The 17,875-nt window shown below is 41.1% G+C and overlaps 1 long non-coding RNA gene across 1 annotated transcript in view; it reads left to right on the top strand.

Moving 5' to 3' along the window:
* The window catches only part of LOC130606804 (uncharacterized), a 48,473-nt gene extending 30,812 nt beyond the window's left edge, over positions 1 to 17,661 (top strand). The window contains exons 4-6 of the long non-coding RNA XR_008974055.1: positions 5,097 to 5,241; positions 16,221 to 16,370; positions 17,624 to 17,661. This is a non-coding gene — a long non-coding RNA (uncharacterized LOC130606804). The remainder of the gene's footprint in view (positions 1 to 5,096; positions 5,242 to 16,220; positions 16,371 to 17,623) is intronic.
* The last annotated feature ends 214 nt before the right edge of the window (positions 17,662 to 17,875 follow it).

The raw sequence follows: 17,875 nt of genomic DNA, 5'->3' as shown, positions 1-17,875 counted from the left end.
ACCCTTCAATCTGCAGTCAGACAAATGTGGGAAAATATTTTGTGAAATGTTAGACCAATGAACCTGATGTTGACTAATCTAGACGAGGGGAACTGGCTTTGCTTTCCAAAGCACTGTCCAGCAGCCAAGACTTGCAGATGTGATATTTTGATATCTCATTAAACTGGATTTCACAGAGCTATTTCTCAGCGCTGAGTTTGAGTTGCCCTGTGTTGCCCAAGATGCTTTTGCAGTTATCGCTATATTCTTGAATAGGATGAAGAGGATCCAACAAGACTGGTTATTAAAAAACCACACGGCTCCTTGAAAATGAGGCACTGAAAAAGGAATTCGTGTCAACACAGGATTTATTAGTGCAGGTTGAAGAGTAACTTGATTTGGGATTTTCCTGCTCTTGCCAAAGTGATTCACGATATAAATCATGGACCTACTTATAGAAACAATCAAGGTTTTGTCTTTTCTAAGCAGCACGCTTTTAAATTGGCTAATAAAATATTAATTTTAGGCCTTTGAAGAAGAATTTTAAGCTAAGGAATTTTAAAAAACCACAGTTATGTTCATTTGTACAACTTTACAGTGCCATTGCCCCAGTCCTAGACCGGTTCCTGTTGTCTAAAATGCCATATAAATCCCAAACAAAAATAATTCCCTTCCTGAAGAACTTATAGGGTAAAGATACGGTTGCTTTTACCAACTGTGCCTGGATATAGAATTTAAATTACATTAATAATGTGTCTGATTTTAAAATACCTGTGACACAATATAGGTCTGTCTTGTTTAGAATCTCTGTCTGATGGGATCTTCACTCCCACATGCCTTGCAGCTGAAAATGCTCTTAAATTTGTATTTAAACCAATCCTTCTCCAGGAAAACCATTAAGCAAATGATTAATTTTAAGATACATTTCAGTCCCAGTGGCATCATTTATCCTACTCACCGGTCAGGCAGTCATTTACAACAAAGTTAAGTACTGTCCAGACCTAATTCTGAATCCGGGCTGCCCTTCAAGATGTCATGAGAAGCAAGACTAATTCTTCTGGCTTTTAAGCTGCTACGCACAGGGTACATATATAGAGCTGCACCCAGTAATGCACCAACATAGGAGGCAGGGGCTAATCACCAGCATTAGGCTCTTGACTTCTGAAGTCCTCAATCAGTAGGATATGTTAAGTGCTGGAACTTTGAGGATGTGGGTTTGAATTACCAATTGTGCCCACAAATAAACATTTCCTTTCCCATACCTTTCTTCAGAGTAGAAAATTGGGTCAAGTGTTTCCAAAGATCTCTCTTCACTTGTTTTTTCTCATCTCTCTGTGATGAAGGGTGGGAGGAGTGAAGGGTTAAGAAAGGAGAACTCAGAATTGCTGTGGATACTTTTGTTCTCAAGTAACTGGAACCTGTATGACAGGTACATGTATATTCATAGACACATAGTACTAAAACCTATGCTTTGCTCCTGTCTGACCCAGGATATTTACAAAAATCTGAAGTAACCTCAAAATGAGGTTTTTAATAACCTTATTCTGACTCCTTATGAAGTCTCTCCAGAAGTCCTCAGAGATGTCTGTGATCACATATATCTTATTGTCACTCCCTTAGACAGATGGGAAGGTCCCCAGAGAAATTACTTCGGAGTGGTGTTTACTGGTCAGGATGTGGGCTGCAGTAACATTGGTTTTGCCCTTTATTTGGGGTGCAGGTGAAAGAACACTATAGCTTGCAGCATCCTGCAGACTTTCATTTATTACTGGGGAGTCTTTTACTCCTATAATCCAGATGACTTTGAGCTCCAACTGAGAGCATTTTTCAGCTTTATTTAAGGAAATGGTTTACAGTGGTTAAAGGTATGAGTGTGTGGCATGTATATCTGCTGCTCAGAAATATGATATGAATTCCTGTAAATAAGATATTTAAATATAAATGTGTTTGACTGTTTTCTAATAAGCCTTGTTCACAGGCCCTGCAGGGTTAATTAGGTTCCTAGATCTTATCTTTACTCTATTACACAAAAGGCAAAAACCTCTACAGGAACCAAATCCATTCAGAAAGAGCAAATAAACTAGCTCTAAATGATCACAAACTGACCAAGCTTTTCTGCTTCAGCTCCCTGTATGCCTTCAGGCAATTGGGATTTAAAAGCACTGAGATTACAGGACCATAAAAATACACATTTACATTTACGTGTGGTCACATGCAAAATTTAAGATTTAGAGAAAGCCACAAAGGGAATGTTTAACATAAGTAGCCAGGCACAAGCTGAATTAATGACACAGCAGCCCCAGCAGAAACACAAGAAAAACATGTAAACCTTCATCTATTATTAGTTGCTGTAGCCCACACTCCAGAGCACAAGGACGCGTGGTCATTAAAAGTCTGTTCTTTTCCATTAGATCTTTAAGCTGCCATATGAATGGGAGTTGGGCAAGTGCTGAAGTGTACTTAATTCACATGTAAGAGTCCTCGTTTTGAATTTGGCTTCTTTGTTGGATGATTAAATCACTAATAATATTAAAAGAGCAGCCAGAACCCTCTCCCAGCCGCTGACCACGTGGGGACACTGTGCAGGAGGACTATCCACCCTGTCTGTTGGACACCCTGGCCACATTGAGAGGGCTTGCAGGAGGCTGCAGACAGCGCTCTCAGGATATGCATCACCTCCTAAAGCACTGATGTGAAGGGTTTGCATTCCTGCAGCCCCTGGCAGGCGCACAGCAATTTTGCATCGAGTCTTGCACATCTGCTCCAGGCGATCTCTTCCCTTAAACACACATTTTAATGCCATGCAGATGCACTTCTGATGGGACTCTTCAGGAGCAGACTCTCTCTTTTTTCACATGTTGGTACAGCGCTTAGTGTACTGGTTTTCAGGCCTGACGTGATAACTTCTTGATGGAAATGCTAGATGTGACACCTCCCCCCCCCCCCCCCCCCCCAATTTTCCTTTTAGTATAATTGTTTTAACTTGCTTTGACTCTTTTCTCTTAGCAGGGAATGGGTATTTTTTATAATCGTTTTAACTTGCTTTGACTCTGTTCTCTTAGCGGGGAATGGGTATGTTTTCACAGGAGTGTCCTGTCACGGAATAAGCCCTGAAATGGTTCATTTGAAGCAAATCTGAGTTCTGGTTGTGTAATTATGGAGCTGCTCACATGCACATGCACAAAAAGAGAGTGCAGGAGTTCCCAAGGGAAAAGTAATGAAGTCTGTTTGTCTTGCGAAAGCTTTGTCGTATTAGAATATAGCAAATTATAGAACAAGGTTTTCTCATGCAGGACATTCTTCAGGAATTAATTGCAACTGACAGATGAGTTTCAGAAACCAGTTATCCAGTTGCAAATATTTCCCCCCACAGAAGTATTTGTTTAATTCCTTTGCATATTACAAAGCACTCACCACCTCAGGCAGGGTCTGATCCTCAGCTGGTCTGGCTCAGCACGGTAATGGAGATCAATAGTGGTGCTACTTTGTACCAGCCCTTTAGTTAGAATGCTAATTGTTGAACCTTGCGAAGTGGAACGTCTTGTATTATTTATACCACAGTGGTAGGAAACTCAGGCTATGGAAGGGGTTGTACTACATTAGGCACTGCTTAAGCAAACAGATAAAAAAGACATTTTCTTGTGCATGCACTCATTTTTTTGCACTTAATTGGACTAATTGAAAGCTGTGGGGCTACTGTTGTGCTGAAAGTTAAGGGTATGCAGAAATCCTTACAGGATAGGGGAATAAAGACATGGATTGTAAGACTGAGAAAAGAAGCAAAATCGGAAGGTCATGTTATTTTATCTCTCACTGGAGTTTTCTCCTAGGATTTGTTATGATTTACTGTCGTTACATATTATGTAAACAGTCACTGTTTCCATGAAGTGGGAGGTCCTGTTAATCTTCTGAGGAGCTATTCAGCATTGTTCTGTGAGTTTAACTAGAAATGTACATCCTTACTGTAATGGAATGATCAGGAATCTCTATACCCTATAGCCTTGGGTTATGGCTCTGACCCTATTAAATGTGTAGGTGGGGTCTCCCTATTAAGTCAGTAAAGCCAAGGGAAGTCTGAGACAATTTCCATGCTTCCTGCTGTTGTTTCCTCCTTAGTGGATGCTCTTGACTCATCTAAATTTGCAATTGCCTGGCCCCAGGGCCCATGAAAATACTTTGAAAGAATACTTTTCCTTTGGAACTTTAGGAACTGACTGAATGGCAGGTGTTCTAAAAGATAGCAAATAGAGAATGAGTCCTCCCTTTTTTTTCTTTCCTTCCTTCTAAATCCTTTACAAAACTGCATCTTTACTTCATCCTCTTCCAGAAGAACCTATATTTCCTAGTCATACAGGCTGTCCACACTTTATACTGTAGCACAGACAACCCAGTTCTTGCAAACACATTGCTTATAATTTTGCATACACACCATCAGCTTTTTCAGGACTCAGTTTCTACTTAAAAGATAATAAGGATATGCAGGAATTCCAATGTCCCCAAACTGTCCTCCCAGCACATATGGCACTGAATACTCTGGAGTTGCTATTTTCTTTCCAATTGGGTGTAGATTTTCTATGGTAGTATTGAAGCACTTCAGCTGTGTTGGACTAGATGACCTTTGAAGGTCTCTTTCAACCCAAACTATTCTATGATTCTGTAATACAAACCTTCCCTCAATTTACTGAGGGCTATATGACTAGAAATGATCTGACATTTCTAGTACAATCTGGAACACCTGAGTGTGGTATCTTTTGGGATGTCACGGGGGCATTCTGATAGTTTGTCAAAGCAAAGTAAGTTTGGTTTCTAAATAGGAAGTTTAAAATAACAAACGTTGCATTATCTCTATCTGCCATGTAAAGATGACATTTGCAAGGACGTATTTCCATAGTTTCCTCAGTTTCAGGCATCTCCATTAACTTGGAAAAGCCCATCTGAAACCAAATGCTATATCATATATAAAGTTACTGATATAGACACAAAGATGCTAAATGTATTTTCCTCTTGTTGAAAAGCCCTGCCTTACCAAATTTGTTCCTTTACCTATGCCCATAATGTCACTGACATCAGCGGGAGACTTCCTAGGGTGTCTAAGACTAACTTATTCTTCTTTCCAGGAGTGATTCCATCAGTGCTGCCATTGAAGCACAGTGGAGATTTCAGGAGGGTCTCCTTCCATACAAGTTGCTGTACTGGAATAGATCCTCTGGCTGTGTTTCCTGTCATCAGGAGTTGCACCAGCTAGCCGTCTGTAAGGAGGTGGTAAGAAATCCCCAACAGTCCTCTCTGCTCACCCACTTAGCTGCCAAACATGCACATTTCAGTGCTTTCCTGAAAACACATTCCTGTTTTGGAAATGTGCTATGCCTGACTAGGTACACCAACAGCCGTGTGATTGTCCATCTGCTGGTCTACCAGATTAAATATTAGCCCTTATGTCTCCTTTAAAGCAATGAGTTTTCTCAAGTATGTTTCTCAAGGAGGAACATTTCTTCCTCCTCTTCAAGTGGTGGGGATGGGCAGGATGGGAATGTAAGCATACAACTGTGAAGAAGTAGAACCTGGTATTTGGGTTGATTTTATGTGGTTGCTCTTCGCTGGTAAATGAAACAATGCACAGTTACAGTGAGATGACTACCCAGTGGTAGTGAGGGAATCCTCTGTGCATCTGCAGGGTGAAGGTGTCTTAGAATCATGGAATAGTTAGGGATGGAAAGGACATTAAGATCATCCAGTTCCAACCCCTCTGCCATGGGCAGGGACACCTCATCCTAGACCTCATCTTGGTTGTTAGTTGGTTAAATCTGCCCAGGAGACAAATACTTTACAGAGAACATTTTCCATAAGAAATCTTTCAGCCTATTATGGCTTTTGTTGTTACTTCTGCTCTACAATGACCATACACATTTGTTTATAGGTGTTGTTATAGATGGGTAAGAAGTTTTAGTTTCTATGGATGGGTAAGTTTGAGCTGAGTGTGTGTTTTTTTCCAGCTGACATAGAGAGAAATATCTGAAATAGATTTAAGAAGTAGACAGAATAATTTGTTTCTTTAGGGTTTGATTTTGCTCATGCAAGTTATTCATAACTCCCACTGAACCCAATAAATTCCTAGTCCTTCACGGCAGGAAAAGCACTGAAGTCAATGGGAATTATTTGTATCCTGCAATGGGGGAATAAGCCTCCTGGGAAACTGTGAATCTCCTGTTTGCCATAAGCAATCTATTACTGCACTGTCAGTAATAAATCATTCCAGGATTTGTAGGAATCCCTATTATTTAAGTGTACCTATGCTTTCATTCTCACTTCATTCTAATATAAAAGTGACTGATGCGAGTTATGACCTTATGTTAATATATAGATTTCTGCTGATGCTTGGTTTATGGCTTATCCTTCATTGCCTATATTATAGCACTTGTGCCGAGAGATTCAGTGTTATGTCCAGGACTGCTGCAGCTCTTCTCTCCTCAGAATTTCACCCATTGCTCGTGAGAATTTCAACTTCTGGATAAATAAATATTTTGGGTCAGGTCTTAAAAACACAGAAGTCCTTATTCTCATGTTGTTTTTGGAACGTGCCCATGTCTTAGTGGAGCTCTCATACCACAATAACTGATGGAAGAAATAGAGAAATGTAACTTCATGTCTTAGCTTTGAGGGTCAGCGGGGAGGGGAGTTGATGGGAGAAGATGGGAGAAGGAGTAGACAGATCCAGTGACTAAGCTTTCCCTGCAGAGGAATAAAAAGGGTTTAGTAGTGACAGTAAGTAGAACAAGCGCAGTGTCAAATGCATATGTCTTCCAAAGAGAGCTAAAAGTCGTATCAGGCTAAAACTTCCATAGCAGCTCAGAGAGGACTGCAACAAGCTGAGCTTCCCCCATCCTGTTCCTCTTGGCCTTTTGTTGTGGGAACAGATGTCCCTTCTCCCCCAACTGTCTTCTAGTTACAGAATGAAGAACTTGGGCTCTGAACTTTTAGTTCATGATTGCCTTCACAGGCTCCTGTATTCCTCAGATGGGAGAGAAACTTCATTGTTATTCTATTTATCAGTCCCTTCCTGTATTGCCTGTGTAGGAAAAGAGAAAAGACTGCAATTTGCTGACTTGTTGGGCTGATGTCAGACAATCCCCACTGCCCAGATATTTAACCCTTACTAATTTCCTACTGCACACAAGCAGAAGACATTTCCAGAGCTGAATACTTCCTGTCTTCAGGATAATAAATGATGTGGTACCTAAGACAGAAACACTTTGAAGCCATCTTTAAATACCAAAATTGGAAATTGATCTGGAAAAAAAAAAACCCATGAGAGCAGAGAAAACCTTTGGGATGAAGTGCTTAGCTTTTCATGCCATCAGGAGAGATAAGGTTTTGTTAAATATATGCATTTTAACAGGTGGTTTTGACGGTGCCAAAGATCTTTTCTACACTCCTGTTAGTGAAATATGTCTCATGTTGCCACATTATTCGTTTTCTTTCAGACCTCTTAAAAGAAGAAGGTAAAGACTAATGATCAGACACTCAGAACAGGCTTTTGGGGCTTGTTAAAAATCATGAATGGGAAAAATCCCATATGATTAGTGGGCAACTGGAGGGTGTCTGTATAGAGCTGTGGTCACTGTGGGCTTGGGTTTGGCACTTTCACCCTGTGAATGGGTGCCTCAGTGAAGTCCCAGTGGAGAGAGCAACACAAGTTTGTAATCACAGGTAGGACAGGCTGTTCAAGGTGCAGGCCTTTCTGGCTCATCAGCAGCTTCACAGAAGGCAGGTAGAAAGTATTGAATAAGAAGAATCCTTGGAAACCTTCTAGTTGTATATGTGGACAATTAGGGAAGCATTGCCGGTTGGTTTTCTTGGGAACTGAATTAAAAGTAATTATAAAACATAGCCAGGTTTAGGTCACATGGTAAACTTATGGTTTATAAAGAGAGCCTACAGTTATAAAACAGTCTGCAATGGCTTTAATAATGTGATTTATATACCATTAATTCTTTACAAAATACAAAGTAAGAGTCAGACATACGATCAAGTCCCTATGCGACAGAAAGAGCCATAAGCTGATTGTCTTCCTATTGAAAAGCATTTATTTGAGCTGTTTGCCTGTCTTACCCTGCAAATATCAACAATCCATGTGATTAAATGCTAGATTTTGTAGAACAGTGAGATTTTTTGTGCATGTTTTGTGCAGTTGCCATTATTTTGCTTCAGGCAGCCTCAAATGTTTGCAGTGCAGGATTGCAGCGGTATGGAATCTGGCAGGGTCTTAATGGTTTGACACTTGTTGCTTCCACTGTGTTATCTTCTGTGAAACACTAACTTCTTCATGGGGAGACTGTAGAATATTGATCAGAGCACAGAATCATTAACACGAAGTATTTTTCCACATCCTGCCACATAGGTGATCATGCAGTTGATGTTCAACTTTGGCAGTATAGCATTTGGGATGTGGAAGTCTCCTTTAATCAAATATTACAAAAAGAGGGCCAAATCCCCTGAAAATGCCATGGCATTGGCTGATTTCCCTTCAGCTGCATTGATTTTTCATTCTCTGAAGAACCTTATCCCTGAAGCTTATAAATTGAGATAAATGCTATGTCTCACTACAGAGCTTTCCAGTGATCAGCTGGAAGCTGGAGGTCCCCTGGCTCCATCTAGGTAATAAACTGCAGATGCTAGATGCCTTTCCACCTGATGAACTGTCGATGTGCTGGATAGATGAGCTGTCAGGGAACGAAAGAGGTTTCAGGTTGAAACATTTCTTATTTTTTTTCCTTAAAAAAGAAAAAAAGTAGTAAAAATGAATCTGTGGAATGCCTTGATTTCACCAAATCAGCATTTTTTCCATCAAGTACTGGTTGTAAGAGAAGGCAGAAGCCCCATGTGTTCAGCTGAGTTTTGGAACACAGCTACTGTGCTGCTCTTGAGCAAGGAGGGTTTTGGGGCTCGGTGGCTGGGGATCGCTTGGTTGCATTGCACAGACAGCGTGGTTCAGTGGTGAGTCATGAGGCAGCAAGGAAATAGGGGGAGAGTTCAGTGGGTAGGGTAAAGGCCTTGAAGATGGAAAAGTTAGTGTTAGCAGGGACTCATTTCAGGATCTCTGAAACACTTGGCACTGCAGGATTTTAATGTATATGGTTACGAGGTGGGTGTTGCGTGGAAATCAGCAAATGAAGTGGCTGGTTTAAGAACAGAATGCTAATGTAACAGAGAGTGGATATGGGGTTTGGAGTTTCCGTAAAGGGACTGATCATGAAAAATGCGGCACAGATTAAAGATAATAATGTCAAACACTTTGCTCTACTTTGATTTCTATCTGGATCACAGTTAGGAAGCATTCGTGTGTAGAACCCTAAGTAGATGGAACTGGATCCTGCCCCTCCAGAACGCAATGGCAGCTATGCTGTTTATTTCATTAAGAGTTAGACCGGGCCTTTAGGAATAGGGAGTTTAATTACTACTAAAATGGAGTGGATCCAGCTCACAGATTCTTTCCTCAGCTTTGAAAACCTCTCCAATAAAGGCAAAGATGTTTTTAAACAGAAAAAAGCCTCCACAAAAAGCTTAGAAAGTTCCATCTCTAAATCTCTTCTTCAACACGAAGGTGGCCCTAACAGATACGTTTTATAGCTCACAGCCAGGATATGGTAAGTCTCACAGCCATGCTTTTGGGCCAGTTGACAGCAGAAGAGAGTGAGTTCCCGTGTGAATGCTGAGTGCTCCAGCTCGCTCTGTCGAGCCAATCCATTTCTTCAAAGACCAGACAGTGCTGAACTTAGTAACATGAAAAATGCAAGTTTTGAAAACTCTATTTTAAGTCCACAGCTGGATTTTCAGTCAATTGGGATGTTTCTCTTCTTGTGCTTTCTGGTTAAAATATTACCTTAAGTCAACCAAGTTCTGTTTTAGTCCGCTTTTAAAACATGGAAAGTCAAGTTTGCGTTTTTATGCATTTTACCAAACTTTCTGATTTTTAACATGATTTCTGCAACTGGATAGTGATCAGCAGCAGATGCATCTCTTCTAAATGTTTGCTCTTTCCTGCTAGGATGAATATTCAGCTTCAATGGCAGCGACATGTTGCAAGTCCTCTGAATAACTGCATATCGCAGTTCCGATCGTATCTCCATCTAAAATGATCCTGACTTAGGAAAAGTTACTAGCATTCAGAGAGAGCTCAAAAAAGCTTTTGGGGTCAGAATTAGCCTCTAGAACTATATTTTGGTTTTCTATTACAGGGCACATAGTGTTGGTCTGGTTTTCCCAGGGTTTCAGTGGAACGGTTTTCCAGCAGGCAATTTGAGTTAGGCTGCATTGCAAACCAGTGCATTTCCTTATAAAGCACTAAGTAAGCTTCTGTGTCTTCTGCTACAAAATAGTATGTCCTGACAGAATTAATCTTCTAAGAGCATTTCCTTTTCCTTACAGTAAAAATTAAGGGTGAAAATGATTTTCCCTGGCTTTATATTCTAGTGAGATTGTCAGAGTTTCTTAGGTAGCCCATGCTCCCAGCACACCCCACCTGAACAGCTGTAGGACTGTGCTTAAGAATCCACCTCTTGACACTCATGAAGTACACACCAACTCTGTCACTAACTTCCTTCTTTATAGTCGGCTAGGGAATGTTTTTGTGATATGCCTGTGGTGTCACTTCCAGGTCTAGGACTTCATCATCAGGATTTTACTTTCACTGATCAGAGAATGTTTTCTACATTGAGACCTCGGTCCAAATGTAAAAACAGATTACTGTAGAATAGAATGCAGAATACAGATTACTGTATTGTGACAATTTGTTTGCACATCCTGTCTGGGCTAGTTCTTTTACTGATAGCTGAGAGGTAGATGGAAAGGTTGCACAGCCTTGGACTTGGGCTGTTTGAAGTCTGGTCTACAGAGATTTGACCCACATTTTATTGCAGGGTTAAAGAAAGGGAACTACATTCTGCAGCACTCTGAAATGATAGTTTGGTGTATTAAGAAGACACTTGCTAGGTAACTTTGCTTTGTTTCATCTTTCTCTGGACATGTCTAGAAATCAAAAAGTACCATATTTTACCAGAAGTATAAAAGCTAATAGATATATCCAGTTACTCCCATAGTCCCATGCTAGATTGATGTACCACAGTTAGGAAAGCAGGAAAGAAACACAGAAATAAATAAAGGAGAAAAAAGAGAACATGAGAAAGGGGGTGGGTTGGGGTGGGTGGGAGAGTGGGGAAGAGGAGAAGTGATAGAGAAACCAATATTTTTTGTCTTAATTTAGGCACTGGAATATTTGCTTTCTAGAAATGGTCGTTGTCTCAGACACATGCATCATCTTGACATGCATCAATGTCAAGGACATTGACAGAGAAATGTCCTTGAAGGTTAAGTCCAGGTGAGGTTATAAAGAGAATATTATCCCAGATAATTGATGGAGATAGAAAAAGTGAGTTACAGGGCCATCATATGCTGTAACATCACTGTAGACAGGGTACACCATGATAGCAAGCAGCAAGAATAGCTGAGTACGTAGCATTTCCTGTTATATTTCAGAGAAATAATACTGAAATCTACCATGGTTCCCACACTTTTAAAGACTGAGGAGACTTGCAACAAGGCTGTAGCACCTCTGAGGCATCATCTCTCTAGTTTGGCTGCAGATCCCTCTCAGTCCTTCCTGGAATAGAGCAGGGCTATGCCCAGCCCTTGTCTGAATGGAGAGTTTGAGGGAAATGGTCATGTACGGGCATGTTACATGACAATAAGACATTAACAGCAAAGCGGATGTTGTCTCTAAGCCCCTGAGTGACTCCCTCCTTCCACCCCTAAATCAAAGTGTGGTTGCCCAAGCCTTATTATTTTGATGCAGAGGGGTAACATATTGCAAGACTGTGGAGCAGTAAAAGGAAGTCCTTACTTTTTAAGATAGCCACTGGAAATACACATAGCACGGACCTTTCCTCTGCAGTTTTGGTGCTCTTTTTACTCTGTTCTGTATTGACAAGGCAGATCACATATGTGGAAACCTGCAGTCTAAGGGCCTGGCCTGGCTGCAGTTCTCAGTGAACTTGGCTGGTGATCCAGGCCCAGGGCTGCCCCCAGAATGTCACCCTAGAGCTGCCCTGCTCACCTTACTGTCCTGTCCCTGTCCTCATGCTCAGCTCCTGGACCCTTAGGGAGTAACTGGCCCATGTTGCACCCTTACATGGCACTTTCATAGAGTCATAGAGTGGCTTGGATTGGAAGGGACCTTAAAGAAGGACTTCCCTTCGCTTGTCCTCAGGGCTGAGATGAATTGTTCATTCCCAGTCTTCAGGTTGCAGGTCTGGTATTCTCAAACATTTAAGCCTGCTAGTTGCCTCCTTTCTGGTTAAGAAGCATTGCTTCCTTCCCTGAAGCTGCTGTGCTGTCTTATAGTTTGTGTATGCAACTCATGACAGGTATCTAACCTCCTCCTCCTCCTCTGTGAGTCAACTTCCAGGAAAACTGCATCAGGAATTCCAGGAGTCATGTAGATACAATTCAGGGGAGGTGTATTTGTTACCTCTGCTGTGTATTCATCAGAAACTGTTTTAACTGTTCCAGCTTTGTTAATATTGCCGGATTATTAAACCCTCAGTGTTTGTAATGCTACGAGTTGCCAAACAGTGAACAAGCTTTTGGCGTGGTCTTGTGTCATTTTTTACTTTACACTGGCAAGTATCTAATTGTTTGGGAGTTAGTCCAACAAACACTGCCCTTCCCATTATTGATTGCTAGAGCAGCCAGCATGTTTTGTAACTGCCTGTTTTAAAGACCGACGACTGCATTTGAAGTGTATAGTCTGTATTTTGTCAGCTGCAGCAGGGAAACATCTTTGGAACTGGATCACATAATGCACAGACCTGATAGATGGACTCAATGAAATCAACAATAATATAGTAGTTGGCACACTCAGAGGAGCTACTCTGATCCTACTCTAAAATTTTTCCAAATCCTTTTTATTCTCCGAGCCTCTGATCAAAACTTTAGGCCCTTTATAACCCTAATTCAAACATCACTTCAGAGGTTAACACATTTGAACTCCCAAAGCAATGCTTTTAACTTCTATCCTGTGGTCAATAAGAGGCTAAGTCTATCTATAAACAGTGTCAGATGGTGTCTCACACGTTGCACTTAAGAAACCTTACTCCTGATAGTTCCTTGACCTTGGTGGCCTTGCAGACTGCCCAGCTTAAATGACACTGAACAGGGTACCAACGGAGAGATCAACTGCTTGATACTGTAAAGCTGACAGCAAACTGACAGTGCTCAGGGTGTGAGGCAGGAGGCAGGAGAGCATCTGAGGGAAGTGAACAATGAAATCTGTCCCAAAGCAGCAAGGTAATTATAGGATATCTCTATGGACATATCCCTAGATTTTTAACTTTTGATTATTATTATTATTAGCTACTTGCACATATTCTAGAGAATCAGAGAAGGTTTGTTGCTGGTGGTTACTCTTTCCCCGTTGAGCCTGATAGTGTTGTAAATTACAATAGTGTTAGGAATAACTTGGACCAGAAACAGTGTTACTGTAGAGTAACACCCTCATTGGCAAACAATGGCTGGATCTTCAGCTGGTGTAAATGTGGGAAGATTTTGTGATATCTGTGGGTGTTAAGTTTGTACCAGCTGAGGATCAGGTCCAAAGAAGCACAAAGAGGAATTCAGCATTCAGTTCTTATTGCAAATCCTCTAGAGGAAAAGTGACTACAGGCATGATAAAGCTGAAATTGCATGAGAGGATTCAGGTTTGTTATTTCAAGGCACTTGGTTACTAAACAAACCTGTTCACAAAGTAGTGTGAAATGTACCAGTATCCAAGACTGAAGAGAGAAGGTTTTTCATCTTGATTGCTTTGATGAGGACGACAGCACAAAATCTGGGGCAAGGTAGAGTCAAGCCCTTTTCATCCTTCAGAGATACTGCCTTAGAAAGTGCTGGATGTAATCCCTCCACATCCAACTTCTATCCCTCAATCTCATGCCAGATTTGTACTGGGTGATTTGTATCCATTGCAAATATCATATGCTGTGCATCTGATACTGTGGATGCAGCCCCGTTAGCAAAGCTCTGTTATATACCCTTTTGTCAAGAGCTGAACTAGAACATGGTCAATTTATCTGCTATAAATAAGGCCGTAGAGGCAGCTTCTGAATCCCAGCTGTGCCCATCAGGATCATTTCTCTTCATGCACCTGATGGATTTAGCCATGTTGACACAAGCCTGTAATACACATACAGCCTACAATCTATTTCTAGGCTCTTGAGCACACAAAATATTACACATGCCTCTGTTCCACAACAGCATGCATTTTTCTGTTCTATATAGTGGGAACAACTAGAATAAGCTGTACCAAAAGGTTTACATGTGCTGAGCGGGTGAGAAGGACGAGACTATGGGGGAGATAACGTTTCTGCCATGTGGACATATTTCAAAGGCTCCAATATCTTAGTGTTCACAACTGTAGATCATTTGATCTCTAAAGTTTGCAGAGACTGATACTGTGAAAGGGATTGATTTTTTGGGTTTCTTCTTCCCTTGCTTGGAACATGTGAGGCCTGGGGGCTCTTCAGGTTTAGTTCATTGAAATTAATCAAAGTATCCAGGGGGACTACATGATGGAAAAATAGGGGTTTATTTCTGAGCTGCAAGATACTTTCAAATTGCATATACTGTCTGTCTGTTTATGGGTGAAGGGAATGAACGTGGAAAATCAGGCACCCAAGTTTCAGAAATGAATGAACTGCAATTAAAGGGATAAAGACAGTTAAAAGTTTGAATCAAGGGATTATGATGGCAACTATTGGGCAAGCTTAAAGTGACAAGCAGAAGAGCATGGTAACTGTCACCTTTTTCAAGTATAAGATTTGAAGATGTTTAGTCAAGATGATGAAGTTTTCATGTATTTTTGCCTCCTACTTGCTACTTCATAGTTATTATGCCCTGAGTTACCATAATCTGGGTTATTCCTTCTTTGAACATAGTTGCCCAGAAATTCTCTCTATAGTTGATGCTGTCAGAGGCAGGTAAACTGTTTATACAGCTGATTCCTGTTTAGTGGGTATAATGTTACTGTTATTTATTTTGTAGGAAAACAGTGAAGTTTTTGTTTAACTCCAAGTTTATTTTCTTAGGGAGCAGCTGAAGAGCTTAAATAATAGTAAATCTCTGGTTTGGGTTTTTCCAGCTCTTTTACCTTTGGAAAATCTCATTTCCGAATATTTTTGGAGATGTTTTCTTGTGGGAAATTTTCAAAGATGAAACATCTGCCTTTGCTGATGCACATGGCCCCAGAGCTCTGACAAAATCTTTTTGAAACCTCTTCCATTTATCCCCCAAATGGAGAAACAGCAATATTTTCATCACCTGATTTATTTTTCCATGTTACTCATGACCAAATGACAGGTTCATTGATCAGTTCTTTTGTCTATAAACATAGTTTAAACACCACTTTTAAATGGAAAAGATAGACCAAACAATCTGATAAGGATTCCTGATTGTGTACACTCCATGTCTCCTTGTAATTGCATAGCTCTGGGCTCACTGGTTGCAGTACCTTTATTATTAATAACATAAATAGGCTCTCCATTCTGTGTTCCTGTAATTTTTCTGCTGGATTGAATTCAGCATGCAGTTTTGTTGGTCTTTGACTATAACCTGTATCTAGATCATCTGTGTCTCCACCTCCAGATCACCCCTTTTTGCCGGAAGCCTGGAGCATGGAGGCGCATCTCATTCCTTGTCATCTGGGAGTGTTCTGTAGCACACAAATGAAAGGTCTATCACAACACCACGATCAGCCAGAAGGTGAGAGGGTGTTGTGCAAGCTCCTTTCTGACCAAATGAAACATGTCTGCCTCTAAACACTGACAGTCAAAACAAAGACTGGGAGAAAAGTGTTACCATCTCTCATTTATTCTTGAAAGAAAGCCCATAGCTCCATCTGCCCATTGATATAAAGCAGTCTTAAGTCACTGTTTGAAAATCAACCCCAGTCAGACTAATCTCTTAATTACTTTTGAGTGTGTATTTCTCAGTTCTTCCATGTTGAAAAGGCCTAGTTCAGGACTCAAAACAGCATGGCAGCAATTAGAGATGCAGAACTTTGAGAAGGGCTCTTGTCTTTTCCTAGCACTTTTCTTTTCTTTGAAGTGAACTTATGAGCTTTGAGCTCATCTCTAATGAGCACTATAACCTAGCTAGAGACAAGAGCTCTATTTTACCTCACCCTTGTGAAGGTTAGAGCCTAACTGAGGATAACTGACTTCAGTGCTTCTCTGAAATGTCTGCTCAATGGAGATGGGTCAAGGCAAGTAACAGCAGCTGTATATGAACAGCAGAGATAACCTGACTTCCACAGGAGGGGAGGAAGGTTTCAACCACACAGGGTAAGTGTAAAATGTTTTTCTCACTAGGGAACTCAAAATAAACACCGTGACAGTCCTCATCCCATGTTACCTTGCTGCTTGAGAAAATGTAAGTACCAGCTATAAGCCAGCCTGGAATTCCCCGCTTGATGCTTTAAGCATTTTCTTGATGAGTGGAGGAGAGATTTGATTGTCTCTATCTTTGAAAGGTGATAGAAATACTCCAGAAAAGCACGTGCCAATTACATGCATTAATGTCTCCGAGAAAAACCAATTCTCAGCTGAGGATATTGTGCAGACAACATCTCCCATCAAAGCATAGTGAATAAAACAGGATAGCGGGGTCTGACATGGAAGAGTGATAACTAAAGGGAGATAGATACCTGCGGTGTCTTGTGAACTTCCCAGGGGCTGTCACTAAGAGGCAAAGGCTGTCTAGTGGGTGAAGCTGGTGCCTCTGAATCCCTGACCTCAACAGATTTTGCCTTCGTTACATAAGAGTGAGAGTGCTGCCTCTAAAATAAGAAAGGGGAAGTTATTGTGATCACTTCTGACAGCTCCATGCAGGCAGGAGTTACACAGTTACACAGAGATATTTGACCTCTCGTCGTCTTGAGCAGTGAGGACTCCGTTTTACATAATGGGCCTTTGGAGAGTACCCAACATTTGAATTTAGTAGTGAAAACTGAGGTTTATGTACTGTGAAAGGATAGAGGGGGTATAATTATGTTCTGTATTGACATCTAAAGTGACTAGTACTTCTTATCTTATCTGGCCTTTTATGTAATAGTCAGAAAAAGCACAAACACATATGGAAGATGTGGATCCTACCCCTTTTTCTCCAGTCTCTTAGTGAGTTGCACTGGAGATTAATTTACCTAAAGGAAAAATCCTGGGATCTGGCCCTTTGCTGGCATAATTCAATGTAGGTATATATGTACATCAGCTCAGCATCTGATCCCTTCTGCAACACGAAGGGGTTTATGTCCTGCAAGGGTCTGTAACCCTTCAAAATAATGGCAGAAGTCAATATATTGCAGTTAGGGCAAGAAAACTGTTGAAAACTGTGATCTGCAGAAGCAGCCACAAGTGTGGCTCTTCCCTTTTTGCACATAACTTCTCTTGATCAGTGTTGGAAGAAAGCAGCTAGTTCTGAGATGCTTTGCTGTTATCCTGTGTTAAGTTCCAGACGGGTGGGTTAGTCCAGGATATTGGCATGGCTTGTTTGGACAGCCTTGCAGTTGCTGGTGGTTTGTCTCTGCTTTTCCCCACAGAGGGTTTCTGGAGAAGAGGGATCCAGCCAGCCTGTTCTACCTGAGTATAGCTCCGGTTGTCGGCAGTGCTTCATCCTCCCTTTGAGATGCAGAGATTGGGTCTGTCTTACGTGATTCAGTGGGCAGTGAAACACAAATACATCTGCCTTTGGCTTGCGTGACTTGACAAAGCAGAATTGCCTCTAGTGAAGCTGTGTGGGTTTCTAGCAGCTGAAGAACTGGCCCAATAGGACATGAAGAGCTTCCTACTGC

Source organism: Pezoporus wallicus, unplaced genomic scaffold (assembly GCF_028554395.1).
Source record: "Pezoporus wallicus isolate ANWC-B61680 ecotype Strahan unplaced genomic scaffold, APGP_CSIRO_Pwel_v1 contig_4191, whole genome shotgun sequence".
NCBI classification, from domain to species: Eukaryota; Metazoa; Chordata; class Aves; order Psittaciformes; family Psittacidae; genus Pezoporus; species Pezoporus wallicus.
This window is presented reverse-complemented; position numbering and strand designations above follow the sequence as displayed.